Source organism: Anas acuta, chromosome 20, assembly GCF_963932015.1.
Source record: "Anas acuta chromosome 20, bAnaAcu1.1, whole genome shotgun sequence".
Lineage (NCBI taxonomy): Eukaryota > Metazoa > Chordata > Aves > Anseriformes > Anatidae > Anas > Anas acuta.
Genome location: NC_088998.1, coordinates 11,220,758 through 11,242,204, shown reverse-complemented (window position 1 = coordinate 11,242,204; position 21,447 = coordinate 11,220,758). Strand labels below are relative to the sequence as shown.

Here is a 21,447-nt window from a genome sequence, read left to right as displayed (position 1 = left end):
CAGGAAGCATCTGCTTCTGCTTTCACAAGGTGTTTGTGGGGTTCTTTCTGTCAAATGCAACCTGGATCCAGGTCTTTGCTTGCTGATTGAGTTTCACCACCAGGTTCCTCCATCCATTCCTTGGCCTTTATGCCCTCAGTGATACTGTGTCCAGTGCCCCTGCCAAGGCTCTCTTCAACACATTAACTTTGCTATGGGTAAACTCAGACATCAGGGAAAAAAAAAAAAAAAAAGAAATCACTGACAGTTAATAGAGCCCTGTAGGTCCCTGACCCCTGGGGATAAGCATACAGTAGCTGGCAAAAAAAATACATTCTAACATCTTGGGGAAAAGGTCAGAGTAGCAGGAGAAAATAGGCTGTTCGTGTTTTGTGGAATATTTATCAGGGCTTCAGGCTCTAGAGCTATGCGAGGGGGTAGGGGTCTCTAACCGGTGTTCAGTCAGAGCTTCCAAAATGTAGCAGCACAGAGGTCTACACGGCAAATTGCTGACAGTCAGAGGGCTACCCATCATTTGCGTAATCTGCAAGATCTAATTGTATCTTTGGGCTTTTAATAAAATGGGATTAGTTTTATTTCAGTGGTTGGCTCATAATAAAGGATTCAGCACTCTCAAAATCAGGCTGGATGGCATGAGCTCCTGTAGCCCACCCACTGCCAGCCAAGATGCCTGGTACCCTGTGGGCTTCGTGCCCCGGCTGCAGGGGCTGCGGCTGCCTTAGTGCTGGGGAAGGAACCATGGCTCTTTGTCCAGCTGTCTGTGGCAGGATGTGCTACAGAATGAGTACGTCCCTTTGTCAGCCTAAAAAAGACATGGCCTATTTATGGCTTTAGGTTGTTTTTTTTCTCTAATGTGGAGAGTGGAAGGATGACAGGGAGGAAAGCAGATGAATAAAAATCTCAAGAGGGGGAAAAAGAATAAAAAATGGAAGAAGAAAGAAAGAAGGGTTTAAGCAAGGTACTTTGGAGAAAGAAAGAACAACCATTTCTTGGCTTCTGTTTGCTTGAGGTGTGACTGAGGCTCCCAAAAAGCTGAGGTGCTGTTGTGATCTCTGAGGCACATGTGTGTGTCTTGGCAGCATAGTGCAGCCATCAGCCACCGTTCCTGGCTCCCAGCATGGGAGGGATGGGACAAGCAACTGCCCTGGGCATGGTGTGGGTTTGGGTGGTGTGGGTTTGGGAGGAAGCATGCTGAAGCAGGACTAAAGCATGCTTGGTACTGCTTGGGTGTTTGTACAGCACAGCGTGCAGTCTTGATGCAGTATCAGTGATCAGTCTAGAGATGATCGAGTCTCTTTTCTGTGTCCAAGCTGGGAACTTCTTCCTCCCTTTCTTGCGGTATGGTTTTGGCTTTGCAGACCCTGGTTCTCCCCACCTCTGCTGGCAGAGACAGGCAGAAGGCATTGCCCCTGCCCACCACGCCTGTTGGCCTCCCAGCTGGCTGCTGAGCCCCTTGGATTTAGATCTCCCTGCTGGGAGAGCAGCAGGGAGCTGCTGCACAAGCAGCTTGGCCAAGAAAAATCAATAATCTTTTCAATAAAGCATTTTATCCCTTATATATATTGTCTCTCATAAAGATTTTACACGGACAAAAAGTTCAGAAGTTGGTGTAAAAAATGTTGGGAAAAAGGTGAAGATACGTAAGTAAATTACAAACTTGAGGCTGTTTGCAGTACCTTGGGAAAGTGGGAGTTATATTGATGAGTTTTTATTGATTTACCATCATTCCCAGTGTGGACATTTTCTGGTCTATTATACCACAGTCGCGGCATATTCCCATCGCAGCACTAAAGAGGAAATATGGACAGCCTGACCTTGGCAATATGGAGATAATGAAATACCCTTAATGATCCTTCCAAAAGATTTTACAAGCCAACTTCAGATTGTATCTACTCTCTGCTATGCTAATTTTTGAGGAGACTTGCAAGCTCACCTGAGTTTTACAGCTTGTCTCCTGACCACGGGTATTTTGGGGTTAAACAGAACAGAAACAGGTGACCTTACTGCCTGATAAACAGAAGTTGCCATGAAATTGCCTGGTGTTTCCAGGAGGATGTGGGGCTCTTTGTGCCGTGCTGGGGCATGGCTGGAGCAGAGCCCTCAGCTGCCTTGGCCCTGAGGCCAAAGCCCTGGCGGCGTGCGCTCCCCGCCGGGAAGAGCTGCAGCGCTTGGGGGTGACTTTGGGGACAGCTCAAGGAGATTTACCATATCTACCTGCCTGGAATTGTACCTGGCAGGGACATAAATAGTAGGTTTCAGTGCTCTCTGCTTTCTCCCTCTCTCCACCCCAGCCCAGCTGGCAACACAATTACCAGTCCCAAAGTATTATTTTCTTAATAAAAACGTTACGTGTAAAGCAAAGCCACAAATGAGTAACAAACCCATGCCGATTTCAATCACTCCCTTCTTTATTCCCCAGTGATATTGCTAATGACCTTCATGCAAACCTCCACCAAATCTTTTTTAAAGGCAAATATTAATTTCCTAGCATGAAAAAAGGAAATAAAAAAGCCTATTTTTCATGGGAACAGTGCAGAAAGAAAGATATATTTTCCTTCAAAATGCGGGGAGGATTTTTACATTTTGTCACTTGCTTTGCATAGACTTGGTACCACCATTTGTTCACCTCTGAATGTAATCTCTCCCCATAAAGCTTTGCTTTAAATTCCTCAGCTACCTGTTAGGCTCTGATAGCTCTTTAGCTACACCCGGAGCGTGGAAGCTGTATGTTACCCTGGAAGGGAAGTGTGCTTCTGACTCACTGGGAAGAGACTGGGAATGACTCTTTAAATTTTAACAGCTGAACCATTCATTTTTAAAAAGAATGCACCAAAGCAATGTAACATTTTATAGTAAAGTCTCTAAAAGTTATTTACAACATAAAATCCTTTGTAGGAAGTTGCATTGTGCTGTGCTATAGCGTCCATAGGCTATGCGTTTTCCCATGCCAGGAAAGGTGTGGGTGCACAGATGCACTTGCACACCTCTGCATATGCACTGAGCTGAGCAAAGCCAACCTTGACTTTGCCCAACCGTGTCCTGGTGCCAGGACGCACATCCTCTGCATACACACATTGTTTAGTGTGAGCACAGTGAGAGGCAGTTGCTTCCAGAATTAGGAAAGCATTTCCAAGATGCTTGTTGGGCTTTTGGAGCAGTTTGTTGTGTTCCTTGACCAAGCATGTGTGTGAGTTTGGATCTGGACCTTGGGGTGCTGCCTGCTTCCCACACACCTTCCTCCACCACAAGGATTTTGTCTGTACTCCAGCGTCTGAGCTAATACAGCACATGGCACAAAATGCAGACCACCCTAGAGCACAAAAACAGGTTCCACCAAGGAGATCAGGGTATCCAAGCCAGTCTTGGAAAATATCATTTGTGCTTGATTGCACAGCCAGAGAAGCAGCATAGAAGCAGCTTCCCCCCTTATTTTAGACCTTCACCTAGATCTTTGGTGACATATTTTAAGCATTAGCTTAATTAATCAGTTGAAGGAGTGGCTCTCAGGGTATTCTTGGAGGTTGCTAGCTGGGTTTTTATTCCATACATCTTGTGAACCTTTCTCAGGACAGCATGCTTGAAATGAGTAGAAAAAATCCATAAAGCCCAATGTCAAACAAAGTTCTATGAGGTGAGCCCTGCCTGCTTGCTAGCTCCATTCTGTCTGTATTTTCTCATGACCACATTGCACGACCCTATCAGTGAGGCTCACCCACATGCCAAATGCACCCTGCTGCACTCCCATGCACACCAGCACCGCGAGGTGCTCAGACCTGTCCTGGCCTTCCCACGCCGTCTCCGTGCTGTAGGAAGGAGGTGGTTGGGCACTGTGCTTGCCAGCCACCAAACAGTCCCTGTCCGTGACCCCTCTTGGCAAAGCTCACCCGCAGCCTGCTGCAAAACACGCCTCCCTTCAGCAGCTCTGTTACCCCCATGCCGCAGGCAGAGCCACCACAGCAGCCAGAAGCTGATAAGCAACAGCAGGCTTGCTGCTGCTCCGCCCTGCAGCCTGAGCGTGTCCCATAGCCACCTGCACTCGGTGCCATGCAAGCCCAGCAGGCAGACAAGCCTCATGCCGGGAGGTCAGCCCGCAAGCAGGCGGCCCCCCTGCGTGTCCCCTTGGAGCATCGCCCAGGCAAGGCTGCTGAGGCAGCACCCACGGGGCAGCGGGGTGCCGGGCAGCGGGGTGGTGCCTCTGCGCCTGCCTGGCCCGGGGGTCCCCTCCTCTGCCTCGGCAGGTCTCGGCCTGGTGCCACACAGAGTAAGCAACAGTTTGCCTGCACGTATTTGGGGGGGAAAACAGTTAATACGATAACAATAGCACTAAATCAGGCACAGAACTTCAAGTACAAGTCACAGCAAGAAGTTGTTAATACCTTTATTATGGGATAAAATGTATTCATGATATTAAAGACATCACATTTCTGCCCCAGTGTCACATTTTAGATGTAGCGTAGATAAATGATATATCACTGTAAGAGATCTACAAAAACCATTAGTAACCATGACATTTTGACGTCAGATTTTAAAAAATTCCTAAGTAATCTTTTTGATTTATGAAATGGTGTCCAGGTTCATCGAGACTGATCTCAGATTTATCACAGCCTGGTTAGAATTATTAATGATTTTCAATTTGTAAATCCAATGCCAGCATGTCCAAGTGCTCTCAGCAAAATCACAGAGAGCTGACAGGGAGATTTTGCTCAATCCATAGTTTTCAGCTATTACAAGATTTTTCTGGTTAACTCTTTGCTGCTCAGCGGCGCAGCCGGGGCGCGCCAGCCCGGCGCACAAAGGCATTGTTCTGCCGCGGCACAAAGGAGGCGCGTCCCGGGCACCACCGCATGAATCACGGCCGGAATGGCCATGAAACACATGGCGTCAACGGGAATGAATGATCTGACTTTTACAGGCTCCTACTGAAGACCCTTAAAGACTTAAATTATAATGAGAAGAAAAGCTGATCTAAGCCAAAACAGACAGGCTCGGGTAGTTTTTCCCTACAATTCATCACGAGAGCAGATGAAAGGAAGGCAGGGGCAAAGAAAAAAGCCAATGCACGTCTCCTTTCCTCAACAGCCTTGCAGAAATATCTCTGGAGAAGAAAGAACACCTTGTGTAAACAGTTACAAACTCCAGAGCCCACAAAGAATATTTATTTACTAATTTATGGGGTAATTGTTCCACCAGTGAGGGGAGGGATTACAGAGAGATGTGGCTACTGAAATCTTTTGCTGTGGGAGGTATCACTGGGCAGGTGCTGTGGGTGTCACTCGCTGGCTCCCATTCCAGCTGACCACCACCAGGACCAATATTTCCTTTTTTTAAGAAGGTTAAAATAAATCTGCAATTATTCATCCCTGAGATGGAGACATTTGAGTTAATATTTATTTCAAAAACAAACAAACAAAAAACCACCATAGTGTGCCTAAAATACAGAACTTCCAGTCCCTGGGCTCACTCTGCAGTTCTGAAGCTCTGGGCCCTGGGGCCATGGCTCGTGGGGGCCGTATCCCTGTGCCGCCCAGTGCAGCCCCTGCCTGGGATCTGGGGTCTCCAGGACGATGCCTCCCCTTCCTCCCAGTGCCTTGCACCGCCTGCAAAAAGGTGCAGCACTGAGAGTGCCTCTCTTTGGCCATGACGGCCATCCCACAGATGTGAATTTCTTGCAGAAGGATTATCATCAGAGCCTTGTTCCCACCCCACCGTGTCCCATTTACCCACCAGTATCCCCGCTGTATCTCTCTGTGCCAAGCCCCCATGGAGCAGCATGACTTACAACACTTCCTGTTCCACCTAGGTCAAATGGAGACTTTTTGCATTCAATTTTTACAAAACATCTTCCAAAAACAAAAGAAAATCATCACTTCTTGTTCAAAAAGCATTAAAGCCCCACGCTGCTGCTTCACCTCCCAGGGCAGGGGTTCTGTGAAGCCATGCGCCCTGCCACCCCCTGAGCCGCCTGGCTAAGCTGCCGGGATCCTCCGGAATCGCTTGGAGCTGAAGAAAATGTAAAGGAAACTCAGGCTGTGGGTGTGGTGAGGGCCCTTTTACATTACTCCTGCTTCCTAAGTCCAAACCCAGGTGGGATAAAAGAGCTGCGCAGCTGCAGACCATTTTGAAGAGCAAGACTTGGTAGTGCCATTTCAGCCTCTCAGCTTCTGCTCTGAGCAGGTTTTCACAATATACTGTTGGGTAATCAGGAAGATGACTTTTCAAGTAGGATAAAATTCCAGTAATCCTCCAGACTGGGTTGCTTTGACTGCTGGTACCGTACCAAACACTCGGGTGTCTAGGGGGAGTCAGTATATAGTTTTTCCTCAAGTACTCCACCTTAATTGGGCAGGTAAAACTCTATAATTAGGGACCTTAACTGAGGAATTTTTCTAATCCATCATATCTGCTCCATTATTCAACTCTATCAAATCCACGCATGCAAGGAGAAGCAGGACATTCTTCACAACACTGTCAATATTAACGTCTTTCCAATTACAGAGCATTATAATGGCAATCTAATGAGGAACTGTGACATGCTGGCTGCAACTCCTAACTTTTGATTAAAGCCTCCTTCAAGATGCTCCCCTCTAATTTATGGCGCAGGGCTGTCCAGGCATGGGAGAAGAAAGGCCCCGAGCTGCGGAGCCTCCAGCGCAGCCCCCAGCCCCGTGCTGCGGCAGCAGCGTCCCACCTGGCTCGCCCTGTGCCGCTGGGACTGCAGCCTGCACGCAGCCCATCCTGCACAGCTCTGGCCCCCAGGACACTTCTGTCGGGAGAGAGGGAAGGGCAGCCTCTCTTCCAGCAGTGAGTGACATTTCTATACAGCCCAGGCTCTTCCGGAAGCCTCCTGGTTTATCTGTGAGCGTCCTCACAGCCTCGACACCAGGAAATGAATTTCCAACCTGATAAAGATACCTTGCTTCTTACACAACTGATCTCCCAGATGAGACACGGCTTGGTGCGAGGATCGAGACACTCAACGGCATGTCCAGATAGGCACGCAGCCAGAGAGGCCAGGCTCCTCACGCTGCTGCTCCTTCCTCCCTTTCCCATGACGGCAGGGCCCTGTCTGCAGGCAGCTCGCCCTCTGCTTTGCTCCTGGCCGCTTTGTCCTGCACGGCCGCTCTGCCCACCCCGAGACCCCGGCTCCCAGGGGCTCCCCAGGCTGGCAGGAGCCTCGAGCTGCGGAGTGGCGTGGGGAGGGGGCTTGCTGCGAAGCTGAGGTGGACCCAGGGCGTTGGCCATCCATAATTCAGGTGTTATCCCAGTAATGTGGCCCACGTATCCTGGTGAGCCTCCAACACGGGGCCGCTGGGCACTGCAGGGAGAACGGCCAGCACACGTGGGATGCGTGTCCCTGCTGCTGCCGGGTGCTGCCCTCACCCCAGCAGATGGGGGCATTTGCCCATCCCCATCACTTCCTTCCCACACGCCACCTGAAACCAACAACCTGAGCAAACTTTCTCTGTTTCCTTGCAGTTTCCTTGCAGTCAATGCTCGTTAACACAGTTTCAAATGTTTTTGTTTGGTTTGGTTTGGTTTTTGGATCCTCTCTGAATTGTCTTGGATCTCTTCCTCTGAATTATCATGAATTCGGGACTAAAAACAATAAATACTGTTTTGTCTAGCCACAAGATAGCTCATTTTTTTTTCGTTTGTTTGTTTTGGTTTGTGTGTGTGTGTGTCATTTCTTCACGACCCCAGTATTTGCTTGCTGTGCCCCCCAACACTGCATTGTGAATGTGTGGCTAATTTACTGCCCGCTGTCAGCCAGCCTCTCTTTCAGCATTTCCACTTTCTGGATTTCTTTGGGATCTTTGAATCTCAGCAGACGGAAAGGTCTATTTGAGAAGCCATACTTTGCAAATTGCTGCCACATTATACATTTCATCTAATGCAGCCTTTGCTGATTTTTCTTTAAAATGCATGTCAGTTACTTAAAAGCAACGTGGACAATGAGGAAGACAGCTTTATAAAGAGCCACCTTTGCACAGGCAGCACATGAGAAATGGAATGAGGTGGGAGAAAATTTGCTAATAAGTAACATGAAGGGAACAGCTGTAATGCACTCTGCTCACGTATCAATCATTTTCTTGCCCCACCTCACAGCACACCTGGATATTTGCCTGTCTCCTGGAGCCTAATCGTTTGCGGCAGCTCTGATGCTGGCAGTGCAGCCCAATTAGAGGCGAGCGTGGCACACGCCGGTCCCTGCCAGGCTGGATCTCCTGTGGAGGCAGCGAGCACTGGGACCACGCCAGGCACGGCCGGGTGATCCAGGGGGAGCCCCTGTGGGATCAGGGGAGCTGCTGTGGGATCGGCCCTTCATACTGCCTGTACGGACCGCCGGTGGCACAGGGAGCCAAGACTGTCACCCGTTGCTGCTGTATTTTCTACCTGGGATCACACCACCCCTCACGTCAGGGCAGCCGATCACAGCACAAGCATCCCCTTCACATTCTGCCCATTGTTCTTTTGAAGAAACGCATCCAAGGGAGACGGACACGCAAAGCCTTGTCTGTAAGCTTTGCCCCAGCAGCAGCCCAAGGGCCCGTTGCCCACGACCTCTTGTTCTGCAGTGCGCTGTGAGGACCAGTGTCACAGCACAGCTCACCCCTCTGCAGGGTGACACCAGGGGACGTTCACCTGTGCTCCCCCATCTTCCATACGCACCTCGAGCACAAGCCACTGCCTGGCACTTCCTCTGCCAAGCCCCTCATGAGGCTCTGCCACCAGAGCCCCGCATGGCACGACGCACTGCTCTGCAACCCCGCGTGCCTAACGGGAGCAGAGGCCAAGGCACAGCCACTGCCCTGGAAATCACAGCGCTGTGCAGCCCGGCTCCTCCGCTGCTTTGTTCTCTGATGGCTGCTGGGGTTCTTTAAGTGACAAGAGTGTGAGCTGTTGATGCTCCAGCTGGAAAAAGGGGGTTGATTAAAATATTATTCTGACAGGTTCATTTTCTGAATTCCTATGGATTATTTCCAGCGTTCCAGTTTCATCAGAAGTGGTTCTTTTCAGTGGCTAGAGAAAGACCGTGAGTCATTTCTTCCCTTTTCTCCCCATTTAGATGGGAAAGGTTAATCCTTTGAAAGTCTGAAACAGCCACAACTGTAAGAGAGTGTGCAGCTTCACAAGGAGAGAGGAAAAGTTCTTGGCCAGAGCAATAGCTTGAGAAACCACAACCCTGCGAGAGAAGTCATAATAACAGAGGGAATAAATTGTCTCAGCTGTAGCTGCTGTAGCCTTTTGTTTGCTTGGATTATGTATTTGGTGTGGCACCGATGTCCATCCTGTGATGCCAGGAAGCCTTCCCCACACCAGAGCGCGTGGCTGTGGGTGCCCAGCAGCTCTGAAGCGATGTGCCTGCTTCTGTCTCACTGCCCTGATTCGCTCTGAAGCGCCCAGCCGCGCAGCCTGAGCCCAGCAAGCAGTGGAAAGCTTGTCACCTTCAACATTATGCAATTTGATCAAACCTTTTAAAAAAGCCCTCGTCTGGATATTACCATATCCTTGCCTAGACATTCATCTCCCTGAGGCTGTTCACAACTCTACAGAGGAATTTGTGCAAGTGTCATGCATGACCGCAAAACAGCGACCGACCATCAGGTTTGCATTGGGACCGAGAGGTGGAAGCGTGCTCAAACGGCCCCGCCAAAGGCAGGCGGGTTTGCTGGTCACACGGGGCCGAAGCCGAGGGCGTGCAGGGAGCCCACCTGCAGCGACGGGCATGGGCAGCGGCTGCAGCCCCGGTCCTGCAGCCCGCAGGCGCGGTGCCTGCCGAAGGGTCTCCAGCGCCGCGGCCAGCTCCGGGGCTGCCGGTGCCGTGGCGGGTCGTGGCAGGTCCTGGGCCTGACGGAGCTGCTCTGTGAGGATGGGACCTGGAAGCCACAGCCCCAGACCCCGTGGTGATGGGGGGGCGCAGGTGAGTGAGCCCACGTCCCGGGGCTGTTCTGCTAAAGAGCCAACGCCTGCGCCTTTCCGGAACAAATGTGATTCCAATTTAAACCTAACATGACAACAGGCACACACGGTAATAACCCTGTGAGGAGACGTGGCTTTCAAGACATCTACAGACTCCAGATTAAATGAAATTTTGACAGAGAAAAATATGTATTGGCAACATTTCTTGATCCACAATTCAAAGAGAAAATTGAAACCATATTTCCGTAAGAATCAGATGCTGGAAAGAAGTTCTTAATAAACAAAAAGAGACAGGTCATGTAATTCACTCCCTTTTCCTCTTTTCCATTTGTTGGCCAGTAACTATGAAGAGTCAAGGAAAGAAGGTTTTTAACTGAAAATTTGTACTTGAACCTGACAAACAAAACAATTTGGAAGGAAGTTTCCCAGCTGCAAGTCAGAATATTTATGTCTAGAGATGTGAAGAACATTTCAAAACATTAAACAATTTGGAAAAAAAAAAAAAAAAAGAAAAAGAAAAAGAAAACTGCTGTTCCGTGGGGTTGAGCCTGTCTGGTTTACATATTCTTCTCTACTTCACTTTTCAAAAACAACGGCTGCAAAAACAAGAGGTGAAGATAATGTATGTGGACTTCTGTTCTTGTTTCTTTAGGGACAAATTAAATGTTACCTCTCGGAAGACAGTCGGCACATCTGTGGCTTGCTGGAGACCTGTGCAAATGTGTCTGCTTTCCTGGCAAATCAAACACATGAGGGTGATCCAGGTATTTGTCCCGTTAGAAGATCTCTGCATGGGGGTAATTTCACTCAAGAGCCAATGCCCTAAGCTCAGAATTTTTCCCTGGATTTTCTGCTCTAATTATTCCCACAATGTAGGGCTTTTGCTTTGTGAGGCACACACAAATACAGTAAAGATGTGTACATACCAAGCTCGGACGTCAGGCACAGGCATTTTCTGAAGGCAGAACCAAGTAGAGGACTCACAGGAGCAACCTCTTCTCCCAGGATGCCAAAGGCACACCTCAGTCTGTGCTGGGAGATACCTGGCAGCGCAGCAGAATCTCCGCGGAGCACTGGGCACCTCCTTCCTAAGTGTGCAACATGCCCTAGAGCAGCACAAGCTTCTCTGCAGAGGGAAGGGTTACATGATGCAGCTCCTGATCTTGTCATTGCTGTTCACAACAAAAACATTGCTCCCATCTGCTGGTGCTCATCTGGTGAGCCAGGGAGAGCGGGGACAGCTCAGGAACCGCCGGGACGGGAAGGCGTGACCTCGGGTGGCAGCTGCTCAGGGAGCACTCCCATTCCCATGCCCCATTCCCATGCCCTATTCCCGTGCCCCATTCCCGTGCCCCATTCCCGTGCCCCCAGGGCAGCCCCAATGCTGCCATCCCAGCACAGGGGTGCTCCTCCTGCAGCACACCCGGCTGCCACCACGCTTGCTTGGGGCGGCTGCTGCATGGCGTCAGAGCCCACAGGGAAAGGAGCCCACAGCATCTGCCATGGAGAACAAGATCTCCTAATGAGGAGAAGAAATGGAGGAGAGAACAGCCTGGTGTCAGGCCTCAAACAGCAAACTTTGGGTGGAGAATTTTGCTGCTGGTTGTTTTTTTGTTTGTTTGTTTGTTTGTTTTTTGTGCAAGACGCACATAAAGCCAAAGATTACTGGCAAGTAAGTCCTCCAACAGGGCATGAGCTGGGAAGGGGGCAGAGGTGGCAGCTACCACCAGTACCTACCAGCGCCAGTTGCCAGTGCATTATATTTATTATGTTTTCAGTGAAAATGGCTTATTCCAAAATGAGAATTTTCTCAGAAAAAAAAAATAGGGTTGTTCAAGATTCTTTTCTTGCTAAATTTTGTGGATCTAGATCTGGGGTTTGGCATTCTCTTTTCTTCCTGTTTGAAATGTCTTCTCCTTTCTCCTATGTGAAAACCAGAAGCAAAAAGCATGAAAAAAGGGTAAATTAAATTAAAGAAAAAAGTCATCAGAATGTTCAGGAAAAAACCCAGGCAGCACACCTGCTGCCATACGCACCCAGGTTTGGCAGAGCAGGGCAGCGCCGGGCGGCCGCAGGGTACTGCACACTCGGAAGGGACGCGGCGTGCTGCGAGCGGCGGGGCCGGGAGCTGGCGGCTGGGCCCTCCCGCGCCGCAGAGTGACATGAATTAGCGTGTGACAGTGACAGAAAATGGAAAAGAATGGCCCCGCAAATGCAGTTACAAGAGAAAGGCAAATTGATTTAGTGGACATATGAGTATTTTTGAGAGAGAAAGCCAGAGAGCTGCATGACATATTCCAAGATACCCTACGATTGCTTCTCTTAAGGAGATGTCATTCAGATTTTCCTGAACTAGCCTTTAAATTACAGTTCTATAAATAGATAGGACACTAGCAGTATTTACAGTATGAGCATCAGGTGAAAAACTACAGCTTCTGCAGCATGTGCTCATCTCACCTTGTATCTGCCCTGCTGGAGGTTAACTCTTATTTCCATGTTAATGCCGTCTCAATCCCAATGACTGCCATTTGTCAAATTAACATTCATTTCAACAACCCAAAAGTGAGAGCTTTTAAACATTAATTCACAACTATGAGCTCTTCTCAGCACATTATTATGTTACTGTGATGAAACAAACTGCCTATGGAAAGATATAGATCCTCCTAGAAATGTTGGCACTGCAGATGGGAGAGGAAGCCCATTACGGAGGCTGAGCTAATGGGGGCTCAGGCAGGAGGGCCGAGGCGCCTGCGGTGCCCGGGACACAAAGAAAAGGGCAAAGCCACGGCGACGCTGTGGGCCCTGCACGGGTGGGCTCTGTCAGAGCGCGGGGCCCTGGCAGCCGCCTGCAGCCCACAGTCCCAGCCTGGAGCTCACCCCCAGCTCACTCCGGTGCTCAGATGCTGCATGGAGGCTCTGCACCACGTTTTCCAGCATGGTTCCCTTCACAGCATGGCCCCAGTGGGACGCCCACCCCACCACAAGCAAGGCCTTTTCCTGCTGCAGCCTCCACCGCACCCCCAGGCACCACCCGGCGAGCACCAGGTCCTGCCTCTAGGTGACCGCGAGTACGGAGATTAACATCTGAAACATTTGCATCTGTACTATTTTGAGCCTGCAATCCTTCCAGCTCCCACGATGGCCGATCAATGCGCTGTCTCCGATTAATGACAAATTAGGGGAAGGGCACCCTGCTGACAATGGCTGTGGAGGCCGCTGCTGCTGGCGGCCCGGCCGCCGGCCCCGCAGACAAAAGCGGGAAGCGGGCCTGGCGCGGCGCTGCCCAGGGACTTCCCCTGCACGGGGCCGCGGCTTCCCCGCCGCACGTGGGCCGCCCTCGTGCCCGCAGCCCCGCAGTGCCCTCTGCTCACCTTCCTCCCTGAGGGGCCGCAGCGCCTGCAGGACATGGCACCCCTGGGCAGCCACCCCCAGGGCGTCCCCTTGAAGCACCCCCGGGGCTGTGAGGCCCATGTGGGTGTGCAGGGAAGCCCTGGGCAGTCAGGCACGGTTTGAGGCCAGCACACCCTGGCTGCCCTCCCCAACCTGCATCCCTCCCATCCTGTTTTCCAGAGATGATTTTCAGGCTAAATTGTGGTGAGGGATGAGCTGAACTGACATGGCATTTGTGTCTCTTTCAGCCACTGTTGCTGGTGGTGCGCGGCAGTGCAGCAGGACAGGATTTCCCCTCACCTCCCAGTGGGACTGGAGGGCTCACTGGGGATGCTGAAGGTCCCGCATGGCTTGGCAGCATGTGGGACCCACAGTCGGGCTCAGCCATTGTGCACTACAGCTCCTGCATGTGGTGTGAGAAGGGCTGAGCTTCAGGCTCTTGGGAGGAAAATAACTGCCCACTGCACTCCAGGAGGCAGCCTTGGCCCAGGACCTGTGTTTGGCATCGATCCTCAGAGCCTGCTCCCAGCAGGCAGACCCAGGAGGCTGGGACTGGCAGCCAGAGGAAAGGACACTGGCAGTGCCACCACGCTACTGGTCCCAGTGCTGCTGTCCATTGCTGGGGGGGAACTGCTGCCCTCCCACCTGCCCAAAGCTGCTCCACACAAGGCAGGCACATGCTCCCACAAGGCATAAATCCTTTTCATGTGCATTCAGCAAGACTTAGCATAAAGGCTTTAGTGAGTGTTTGGGACAACAAGACCCAGGGACGTGAGTTGTCCACCTCGGACAAGCTGCCCACAGCTGCACACAGCCTCGGGCCTCCCCCGAGCCAAGCGCCCCCGGTCTGGGTGCTGTGGGGCCAGCACGGAGCTGCCAGAGCCACGGCTGCCGGCTCTGCCCTGCTGCCACCACCACGGGCATCAGCCAGGCTTGGGCTCTGCCCAGCCACGCAGCCACTGCGGGCAGCACCCAGCCCGCATCTGGGCTCCTGCTTTTCCTGAGGGTCTGTCTCCCCAAATAAGCAAAGACAGATACCTACAACTCAACTGCATCTAGAATAATACATGGCTCCTAACTGAATACAAGGTTGTAATTCAATCAAGATGTTCTGCTGACACTATAAACTGAGAGAGCAGCTCCAAGCAGCATGTATAAATGCCAGCAAAACCTCGAGACTGAATTACAGCTGCACTGTTGCGCCAGACACCGTCGCGGCTCAAACACAGGGGAACAAAGTCCTCTTTGTTAAACTAATTATTTTAATACATATAAGGAAAGGACAGAAAGGACCTGTTAAATATTTACCGTTTCAGGCCTGTTCTTCATAGGACATTTTTTCCGAATGTTGTTGATATAAGCTGTTATGTGTAGCAGTTAAATCTGACTATAAAATGGGAAAGGTTTGAAGTGTGCATGACATATTTCAGGGGGACTGGGTGACTCAGGGGGCTGGTAATGGAGCACGCAGCCTTTCACCTCTGCAGAGCTGGTTTGAATCCAAAAAACATTACCATCTGGAGGTCATTTGGCAGCATCTGTGTTACGAGTTGGGTTGTTCTCAGTCCCAATGACCCCACGCTCACGTGGTAGGGAGGTCACCAGGCTGGCACGGTGCCGGAGAGGCTGGGGAGAGCTAAGGAGGGGGCTTGGGCTCCCCCGGCCGCCTTCAGGGGAATGCCATGAATGGTGTCCAACCCCACAAGCGCTGGGGCAGGCATCTGGCAGCGGGGCCCCGGGTGCTGAGCCCCAGCACCAAGATGTCGTGCAGCCCCTCGGCACCCTGCAGCCAAGAGCTCGCCGTGCTCAACCCTCCCAAAGCAGGCATTTCACTTCATGGGGAAATGCAGCCAGAGGGGCTTGCCGAGCGCGGGCTGGAGCTCAGTTCTGGCCCACGGGACCACCAAGCGCCCAGGGAGCACCTCCCACTCCAGCAGCGGTGGCACTGCAGCCTCCTGGTGACATCTCCTGAAGGCTGACCCTCTCCATGAAGATTAATGGAAAGCGTCTGCCTCCAATGGTGCTGCCGCTTCAGTCTGTCTGGCTGCCAAGAAAATGAGACCTCCGCTCCCCAGCCCACCGCAGGCAAAAGGCGTCATCTGTGCCCTGAAAGGGATGGAGATGTTACAGCCTGGGGTTTAAGGTGGGGTTGTTTCCAAAACAGACGCTTGAATTCTGTATATCTCAGCAAAAACTGTAGGAAGAACTCAAATATGCAGAAAGCACTGATTTTCCACGTGGATGCATTGCCATTAGCCCTGCCCATTAATTAGAATAATGCTAATTGTTATGATAATTATGATTATATAGACTACTTCATATTTACTGAGATTGGAAATATTTAAGGCAAACCCTTGCAAAAGCTGTGTGGTTTTATCAAAGCCAGTAGTATCTTAGATAACATTTGAAATGCCAAATTTTCTATGAAAATATATATCTATATCAACAAATTAAATTTCATCTTAAGCTTCTTATGATAAATAAAAGAAAATAAGTCAATAAAACAATAAATATCTAACTAGATGAAGCAGAAATTATATCCAATTATATTTTCTTTAAAACCCAATTTATCTGCCAATATTTTCTTTAAATGTTCATGTTACTTTTTCACTTACTAACAATAAATGCCTGGATGCATTTCAAAGTGGTGCCTTTTCTATTATTTCATTTCCTGGAGTCCTCGGCTTGAAAGGACATTAATAGCACACTATAAATAAAAAAAAAAAAAAAAAAAAAAAAAAGAAAGAAAAGAAAAAAAAAAGTTACTTAAGGATTTACAGCTGAGGATTTCTATGGAAACAAACTGAAGAGGGGAGTTTGCATCAGCGTGGGGGTGGTGGATGGAAACAAAGAGCACACTGCGAATAGAAAAGAAACTTTAGCTGCCACATGGCGACTTGGGGGCTCCCACCTGCACCCAGCTCTCACAGCCCCATGGGTTAGACAGGGCCCCGTGGGCTGTTCCCGCGCCACACACAAGGGTGCGTGGATGTGGGGCTTGTGGCACATGGGGGCCTGTCCTTCACCTCCATTCCTCACCTCTTTCTGCCTTTCCCTTGTTTGCCCAGGCTCTGTGCATTGAGGGAAGATGAAGAGCGAGTCCATCGCCAGCCCTTTCATAAATGGGAAGCGGATTTCCAAGTGAGAGGGACCAAAATGACTGGCATAACATAGGAAACAATTCAACAATCAAAAAATCTTTCACCACTTAATAGGATTTTATAAATTGAATTATCTCTTTAAGCGCTGACAGTCCTAGCCTATCAATCAATTAAGGGATGCCAGGCTCTCGAGCCTACAGACTCCCTTAGTGTTAGTGTGCTGCTGCCAGCATGCTGCTTTTGGGGCACTTTGTCCTTTTAAAATTCCCCCATGGCCTCCTGAAGCCTGGGTGCGATGGGCAGGGGTCTCCTTGCAGCGTGGAAGTGGTCCCACCCTGCACCCCGTGGGGCGAGCAGCAGCGCAGGAGGTGTGAAGCGCCTGCTGTGCTGGCCATGGGCACTGTGCCATGTGCGGAGAAGCCTACCCAAAAGCCTTGCCCCAAAACAGCCCTTCTGTTCACCACCAGCTCATGAGGAAGCCCAGTGCCTTGCCACACTTCTGTACATTTTGCAGCTACCATTTGACAACATCTGAACTTCGTAGGCTTTACTTGCACCATGCTTTCTTTTAGCCTGTATCTTGTTAGGAGACTGTCAGCCCCAGAGCACGTTGTATTTTACCACTGAGTTATGGGCTGCAAAAAAGAATGAAAGAGTTTGTAAAGAAACATGTTACCCAGCCCTAACTGTTGTTGCAGGTATATTTTGCAGCTAAAAATGCCCTTCCAGTACTTTACAAGTTGTGTTTGCACCGTAGGGCACTGCAGAGAGCCGTGCGGCACAGAGCCACAGCGCCAGGGCCACGGGGCACAAATCCCACTTGCCGCGTTCTGGAGGCCAGACAAACCTCCCGAGGGGCAGAGGCAGCACAGCGCCCCGGGTCACTGCTGGTCTGGGGGCATTCTTTTTGGTACCTTCCATCTAGATCTCTGCAATTTGCTTCTCCACACTAACGGTGTATTAATGCAGTAGGTGAAGCTTGCGTTATTGATGGCGTGTAGGACCAGGTGTTCACAGACGAAAGGTTAGTTTATTAATCCACTGGGAGACCTTATGAAAAACAAATTCAGGTAAACAACATATTTTTCTTGAGTGCTTTTCAAGATTTAAAGCAGGGATCCTGTTCTCTGAGTCTCTTTGACGCATTTCCATTGCACTCTGTTATTACACTCTTCAAAAAAGAGAGATTGCTTCTTGTGCCATGTTCTTGGGGAGAGAGCAGGAGAGAGAGAAATCTAATTGAATCTCCTGCCCGTGTGCACTGGACAGCATCTCCTTCCAAGTTATGGATGGTCTTGAGAGTTACTAAAACACACAGCCAGGCATATTTGAAAGACATTTTTCTGCTCGGGGCCCCACGGCATCCGTGCTGTATCACCTCCTGTCTGCCCCGGGCGCTCTGTCCCTGCCCCCTGCTCTCAGGGGCTTTGCTCCCCGCGGAGCCCAGCTCCCCCCGTCCTGCAGTGGTGTCAGCCGGGCCTCTGCAGCTCATGGCCTGCCGAGCCTTGGCGAGGGGCTGAGGCGTTCCTGCGCCTGCCTGCACTGGGCTGCCCGAGCCCCCCGGGGAGGAAGCCGGTGCTGAACGCCGGGCCTGGCGCCACGGAGCAGCCCCGCGGCCCCTTCGGCCTGTGTCTCGCCCAACCTCTGATCATGGTGCTTGGGAGAGAGAAATCCCTGTGCCCCGTGTATGACCACTGGAACTTGATTAAGCACTGAACTTTAATTAATTGACTGACTTGGAGTAATAAGGTTTGCCGATTCACTTTGCCCAACAAAGAAGCGAATAGTTAATTTACACTACGCTGTCAGGTGCGAGGCCTGCCCTTGTACAAACAGCCGCTCGCCAGCCGCGCCATCAATCAGGCGAGGTGCCGGCAGCGCGGGCGGCCCGGCCCAGCCCGGGTGCAGCCACTGCCCTGCCACCGCCAGGGCTGCTCCGGGCAGGCAAAGCAGGAGCACCCTGCGACCGGAGCCATGTCCAGCCCCGCTTAGCCAACGGGAAACTGCTCTGACAGGTGTCAGGGGGCTCTCGGGGGGCCTGGAGGAGTCCTGGGGGTCTTGGAGGGGCCTCCTGCCTCCACCGGCCCCACGCTGGGTGCTGCCACCACCGAGGTGCACATTGGCGGCTCCGGTTTGCCATCAGTCACACATGTGCAGCACTATTGGTGTTTCAACGCCAGCAGTTGGGGAAGCTTTCCAAACGTCAGCTTTCCGTCCAGCTTAATTATTTCCACCCCACGGCCATGCGATTAAAGGTTACAAGGTAAATCCCCTCCACCTGGTGGGGGTCAGCCCTATGCTAGTTGCACCAAAAGCATTTCCCAGCTGGAACAGGCGCAAAGCACCGGGGCGAAACACCCAGAGCAGATGCCCCTGCCTGCTTCTGCAGCGTGCATCTTCTGCTCTTTAAATTGATTGGCACTTTCTATTTGAGGAAAAATGAGTTCTTAAAATTGAAATACTGGTTATTGTTATGGTAATACACTGAGGCTGCAGCAGGAGAGATTTTAAGATACAAGAAAGGTTCGTTTAAATCAAGCAACTGATAGGTTAGTCTATATAAAGTACTCAAGACTAATGAGTTCAGAGGTATCTACGGATTGGGTCTGGCCCCCTTAATGCTGCTGATTCAAGTGGTAGGTGCAGGTAATAACCAAGATAACCTGAGGCCTCCAGATCATTATTGCTTTATCACGTTTTGTATAAAATATTTTCGGCCTCATTTAGGATGTCAGCCTTTATCAAATGTTTCCTTGCATTAAGTGCGCCATGCACAGCCACGTGTAAGACAGATGCATCCCTCCGGCGCGCGCCTACCTGGCGTCCAAACAGCGGCAGGGGCAGAAGCGCTCCGGCACCCTGGGAACCTGGCAGGGGGACGTGGTGCTAAGCAGAAGATTTATGAATAATGTAACAACAGAAGTACCGAGCCAGTATTAGCATGACATAGTGACTGATTCCCAACATATGTTATTGCTTTCTCTCATCTTTACCTGAAATTAGCAATTTAGAGTCCATACCTTTATTTGGAAAATAATAGTACACGCAGAATTATAAAAGTTTAATATGCTCTCAGTAAAATGAAAAATGAGTGGTTATGATATTGTCTAACACTTTCAAATGTGTTTATTAATTCATGTTTTAAATCATAAGTTTCATTCTGCAGGAGAGTCATACACAGCAATAAGCAAGTTTTAAAATATTAATGAATAAACAATATTTCTCTATTGAAATATAACATGCTTCTTTGAACAATGTACCACCGGTAATAAATCACAACCAGCAGAAAATTGCATTTCATATTTAATACAACTTGAACTCTGCCTTTTTATAAATGATATCTTTTTTGTTTAATTGGCGTCAGTTCAGATCTAGCAGATTGCTAATAAAATTCTGGATTTCCATATTTAATGACGCGTGCTCTTTATGCTGAATTTTACCACAAAAAAAACGCAGCCTTTTATTATCCTAATAGACAGCATTAATAGGTGACCTCACAGCATAAGAAACAGCCCCTTTTCACTCTCCCAAAGCCCTGTTTGGGCTCTCTGGTAGGCCAGAGGTGAGAGGCGAGGGGAGGCAGCGTGGCCCTGGGGTGGTGGCCAGAGCAGGAGCAGAAGAAAGAGAAGGAGAAGGAGGAGGAGAAGAAAAAGGAGCAAGAGGAAGAAGGAGGGAGGGGCCTTCCCCGCTGGGGGCACTGCCCACACCCCCCCCTCAGGGGACCCACCGCCCACCCCAGCAAGGGCTCTGCCCCGGCAGGGCACAGCCACGTGCACCACGTGCACACCTATGGCACTCCTGCACGAGCACACGCACCTACACCCACATTAGTTGCTGCAGATATGAATGAAATTAATTGGTTTTAATTAGCCTGAGTAAACAAGATCCTTAAATTTGTTGCCACATGAGGGTTTTGGCAGTCTCCAATAAATTAATCCTTTTTATTATATCAATGACAGGGAGATGATCAAATAGGCTTTGATATAGATTTTGGGATTTATCACCTAGTAGCACTCTGATATGCTTGAACTTTTTTTCCTGCTGCTGCTGCTGGAGGCAAGAACCAGGCTACAAATGGTGTTTGCTTCAGAACCTGCTTGCAAGCGAAGCTGGGGATTTAGCAGCAAATGAAGGGGGGGACACACTGGAAACTTTGAAGAAAAGTTTGTTTCTGGAATTCAGCAGAATTTTCAGTGAGCCAGGCTGCATGGGGAGAGCTGTGGGGGCAAGGCAGGTCCTGTGATGAGGCATGGCACGTGGTGTGCCTTAGCAGCGTGCTCTGTGGTTGGAAAGGCTGAGCTGAATGCACGGCACAGGCTCTGGCTGGACCCCCGCAGGTAGTTTGGGGTCAGGATCTGGCTCCGCAGGCCCTTCCAGCCCGAGCCAGCCGCCCGGGTCGCACACGGCCAGCGGTGCCGACAGTCCCTGTGCAGGGGTCGGTGGGCGTGCGGCTCGGCACCCCCACCAGGCTGCACCACTCGAGCGGCTCAGCCCCAGCCCCCCCCCAGCTTCTGCCCCCACTCAGACCCCATTCCCGGCTCTGTCACATCCACTCCTCTGCTGCGCCAGGTCCTCCGAGTGCACGGCAGAGCAGGGACAAGCGGCCCCAGCCTGCGGGAGGTGGGTTTTACAGGGACTCTGGGGCAGGGCTGGTGCCCGCGGCAGATTTCTCGCTCTGGCACATCAAGTCCGATTTCCCAGGTACTGCCACGACTCAGCCCAGCACCTTCAGCACAGCTGTCACCAATGCTTTAAATGCCTGCACCGTCCTCCCACTGTCACGCAGCAGGAAGAAGTGAGCGGCTTTGTACTGCAGATGCACAGGGAGAGCAGGCACCCTGCCCGCACCCTGCCCGCACCCTGCCCGGCCGCGTGGAAGCAAGCAGCCCACGCGCTCCCACCCGGACAGCCCACGGGGGTGATTTACCTGCGGCCCCGTCCCACCCCGTCCCCCCTGTGCGGTGGCTGGGGAGCTGCTGTGCACAAAACCTCTGCTCACCACCACCGAGGGAAGGATAACTGGATGGGAATTCTA

The 21,447-nt window shown here is 50.8% G+C and overlaps 1 long non-coding RNA gene across 1 annotated transcript; it reads right to left on the bottom strand.

Annotated features, from left to right (window-relative positions):
* Positions 1–14,331: 14,331 nt before the first annotated feature.
* On the bottom strand, positions 14,332–16,485 carry LOC137842784 (uncharacterized). The gene is made up of 3 exons (XR_011089213.1): positions 16,351–16,485; positions 15,927–16,018; positions 14,332–15,417 (listed from the first exon to the last, which is right to left on the bottom strand). It is a non-coding gene; the product is annotated as an uncharacterized lncRNA (long non-coding RNA).
* Positions 16,486–21,447: the final 4,962 nt, after the last annotated feature.